Here is a 4,743-nt window from a genome sequence, read left to right as displayed (position 1 = left end):
TAGCGTCGATTCTTCGATTCCTAGGAATAGAGGATTTTGTCGAAATTGAGGAATCGATGAACCAATTGTTACCAATCGATTCCTAACCCTAAGACAGATCGCGGAAAGAATGGTTGGAATACGTGAATAAAACCCTAATTAGAAGAGGCATAAGAAGCCACAGAAACACGATAACTTGCATAAAAAATGCATATACCCAAGTAGAGAACCTCACATGAAGACTTTGTAATGCTCTTCTCTTGGGGTATTTGTAAGAGAGATTGATCAGCAGCCTAGGCCGGAGCAGTTATGCGGAACGAGCATGTTGTTTACATAAATAGCATCATCAAGATAATCATGATTGAGACAATAAGTATATAAATAGATTTGGTTTCATATATTAAAACAGTGGAAGAGGGGGTTTTCAACACTAGAAGGGCTGGAGGGTCCAATTTGGACCTTTTTTGAAATTTAAAAAGCTGTTGCCCCCTTAAAAGTTTCTTTTGGGCGCAAACGTTTTATGACTTTTTCTATGAATGGACACTTATTATCTATGCACTTTAAAGGTGGACTTTTCAAGAAAATCCATTAAAAAAATTTCACACGGAGAAAAGAAAATGGCTCAATTTGCCATTTTATCGTGCATCATTTAAATTCTGAACGTATTTTTCCTGGAATTTAGTAAATTTCACAATTTAATATTGCCATATGTACAACGAATATAGTAAACGCGGGTATTTTAAGTTGTGATATTTAGTGAATTTCAGGAAAATGCGTTCAGAGTACAAACGATGCATGACAAAATGGTAAACTCAGCTATTCACTTTTTTCCATGCAGGAAAACCGCCGCATTTTTTCAGTTTTAAAAATTTTCATATTTTTTCAGATCATTCGAGAGAGCTAAGAATTCCTCAACGTGTGAAAGAAAAAACAACCTAATATGTATATTTGGTAAAAAAGTTCACCATTTTGAAAAATATTTTGGCCGTTCTAATGGAAATGTAAGCTTGATTTAAAAAGCACACCATCTCTGGAAAAATGTTTTCGAAACGTGTTTCTTTATTTTGTATGTGGAATGCATTACTTACACGAAAAAATATTCTCACAAATTCATGCAGACCTCATTGCATGATTTGAAATGGAACCAGTCTATTGTTTTATTATTACACTTCCCTTTTCAGAGAAAATTACGAGGTGTGTTCAAAAAATAAGGTGACTTTATGGTTTTCTGAAAAAATATTCATTTATTCCTCAATATTTATGTTGTCCCCTTCAAAGTAATCCTCCTCAGATATAATACACTTGTACCAACGCATTTTCCAATTATCCAAGCACTCTGATAATCATTTTGTGGTGTAGCCTTAGTTTTAGTGTAGCTTTAGTTTCGACGTCATAACCATATACCCACGATTCATCCCCAGTTATAAACCTTTTGAGAAAATCAGGATCATTATTGACTCACACAAAATTCACACAAAATTTAATGCAAACTCTTTGCTCCATTTTTTCCGAAAGAAGAAAATCGCCGAGCACACCAAACCCTTCTAACCTTTCACGCCTCTTCCAGAAAAACAACACGAGCTATGTAGTCAAAACGGTGAACATATGATCTCGACGAGTGTACCAACAAAAAAAAATTAACTTGAATGTACGTAGCCCGCGAAAATTGAAAAGTCACTTTACTTTTTGAACACACCTCGTATGTCGTTTCTTTTTTGCACATTTTAATAATAAATTTTTTTTAAGAGAAAATGTGATCTACATTATATTTCAATAAGAAATTTGTGTAAAAAAAATAATTAGTGAAAACCTCAGGGGTAGAATAATTATTGTCTGCAATAATATTTAATTGGGATTTTGAAGTTTCGAAACTTCACCACTTGAGATTACACTTTTTTATTGTGTCCTATCGAAATAGTAGAGAGCGATTTTGACACATCGAAATTCTTTAAAAAATAAAAGTGTAACAATTATAATTGTTATATTTTCAAGCAAATTATGTTACTTTGTAGACCAGGAAATGAAGTATTTTGTGATGTTAATTTTTCAATAATATTGACTACTGGTCTGTTATTTTTTGGAGAAACGGGACAAAATTGACATCAGCCCGGATTTGAACCATAAACGCCACTAACAATGCGTAAAACATTAACCTATGCCATGTTTCCAGAAAAAGGCCAATTGCATGCACATGCCCACTTTAAAACCCATCTATTTCTCTTATTCGCACAATAGATGCACATGCGCAATTTAGAAACCAGTCTCTTTGAAGACTAGAAAAATAAAAATATTCTTAAAAATTTTGTGAAAAATCATCACAAATAGCTATTATTAAGCTCTAAAGTATCTCTGGATTTTGTATATCTGAAGAAATTACTTCAAGAATTTAGAAAACTTTTACAGCAAAAAAAATCTACAATCAAAAAAATGTTTTAAGAAAAGGCAAATATTGTTTCAATCCTCATTTTATTGCCCATCGAGTGAAAATTTGGTTAAAAGCACCTTTTATAACTTGAATAATTTTAGTGCATTGCATTTCGCTAAATAATGCATAAATACTTTTGCAAAAAATGTAGTAGCTACGACGAACTTTTATTCCTGTTAATTTCATCAATAAGGCAATACCGCATCTTATCTTGAGTGTTATTTCTTCTGCACATTTAGTAATAAATTAACGAAATTAAAATAATTTTCATTCATCAGCACCGTTGTCAATAACTTGATGAAAATGCAAAATCTAGAAAACCAGCAGAGTGGGCAAGTTCTGAAATAGTTCGACCCTGAATAACATAGGTCCATCAAAAATATACACAACTCATGTAAGAGTTATGAGAACTACACGGGAAAAATTGCAGCTGAATCAACGATATATACTCGTATATATATATATATATATCTTGCCACAAAATTTATTTTTGATCTCAAATCTACATATAATAGAATAAGTTCGAATAGAACAGGATCAGAAAGGATAGGATTGGGTAGGATAATACGACCACTTATTGAGATTTTATATATAATACTATCATTTTTAAATATCTCATTTAAACTATTTAATTCCAATTCTTACATATAAAATTTAAGAAATTGAGATTTTAAACTTGAGGCTTAAATGGATTAAGTATGTGAAATTAAATATCTTTAATTTAAAGACCTTAAAGATTATAAACTTATTATATAGTTTTTTTTCGTTTGCGGTAATATTCATACTTTTTTCTTACCCCTTCCCTCGAAAACAATAACTTTTGTTTTATTTATGTAAGTCTTGATATCCATTCTTTGTATCATATTATTTAGTGTACTTAACATTCTCTGCAAATCCTAGATTAATTTTGCCCTAACGAGCATAGCATATGTGCAAACGAGAACCCATGCACCTTCACTGTCCTGTGATTCACACCTTCTTGGGATAAGAGAGCCATTCTTAGACATTTATCTATGTATATATTGAAAAGCGAAGAAGAATTAATGCATACTTGTTTAAAACTCTGCCTGATAAAAAACTCATGACTCAGTGGTTCAAATAATTATTTACGAATATTTTACTGTTACAGATTTTCACATCTCTTCATTCCTCTGATTTTTTAGATGTTTGAAAATCTTTAAGCATGCACGCATTTCTAGAATCAAGCCAACTATTCAACATTCACTGGCTAATTGTGTCGAACGACTAGAAACATGTGCAGTAACTTGAGAAAAATATGCTAGCAGAAAACCAGTGGAATTGATAAATCACAGGGCAGCCAGGACTTAAATAAAAAAGGTATTTGAAAAGCATCCAGAATTGATCTAAGAGTTATGGCAAGTAACATATCATAGCCTAACGCTATACCTAATACCAAACTAATCACTCAGTTATCCATGTATTCGTTCAGAAGTTCCAACACTCTAATTCTAATCTACCTTATCAAATGCTATTTACCGGATCAACAAATGTGTGAAAAACTTGTTTTCCTTGGCTCAGAGTTTTTTCTATAATCTTTCCTAAGCTTAAAAGCTGATCCATCCATCATCTACGTAACTTCAATCTACATTGGAGTTTCCAGATTTTTTTTCCTGTTATTCCATAACTTTACCAATCAGTATTTAGAATTTTTTTGCATATCGTGTTTAGTAAGCTGATGGCTCTTCAATTAGCACAGTTATTTGTATTGCATTTTTCTAATTGTTTGAAATTTCCATATTATTAGCACATACATTTATCATAAAGGTCAGTCTTACAAATACTTAACATCGTAAAACTTGAAGCTTTTAACTACAGTCCTTATTTTAGAAGCAAAAGTTTACGTGTGTTTTGTCATTATACTTTCAGCTGGTGTACTTTCTTCTATATTACAGTTCCGCAGCTTCGGCTGTATATAATTTCCTAAAAAAGTCACTCACACATTCTATTACTATGTCCGCATCACATACCATCTCACCATCGATATTCATGATTTCGATTGCCTCTGTAGTGCTGCTTCCTTTCGGAATCTTCTCGGCCCATTTTCGAAAAAATTTCTTTTTTCCTGTAAAATAATTTTGCATTTTTTAATCTACTTCTTTGATTGAACCCTTCCGTTCTTTAACCAGCATTTTCACTTTTCAGTTCTTATCGCTGTTATAATGTTCCATTTTTATTCTCAGTCGGTAGGTTCTAATCCCTCTATACTATTCATATAAAACGACAGATGTATCACTTATTTAAGAATATTTTGATTTTGCAGAGTTTAGCATCTCTTTACTCATCCAATCTATTACATTTAACTGGTATTTGAAAATTTC

The 4,743-nt window shown here is 31.9% G+C and overlaps 1 long non-coding RNA gene across 2 annotated transcripts in view; it reads left to right on the top strand.

Moving 5' to 3' along the window:
- The window catches only part of LOC117174874, a 12,440-nt gene extending 8,708 nt beyond the window's left edge, over positions 1-3,732 (top strand). For both annotated transcript variants that reach the window (XR_004467391.1, XR_004467390.1), the window contains exon 4: positions 3,534-3,732. This is a non-coding gene — a long non-coding RNA (uncharacterized LOC117174874). The remainder of the gene's footprint in view (positions 1-3,533) is intronic.
- The last annotated feature ends 1,011 nt before the right edge of the window (positions 3,733-4,743 follow it).

The sequence above is a fragment of the Belonocnema kinseyi genome, chromosome 6, assembly GCF_010883055.1.
Source record: "Belonocnema kinseyi isolate 2016_QV_RU_SX_M_011 chromosome 6, B_treatae_v1, whole genome shotgun sequence".
Classification (NCBI taxonomy): domain Eukaryota; kingdom Metazoa; phylum Arthropoda; class Insecta; order Hymenoptera; family Cynipidae; genus Belonocnema; species Belonocnema kinseyi.
Note: the sequence above shows the minus strand (reverse complement) of the source record. Positions and strands in the feature narration are given on the sequence as shown.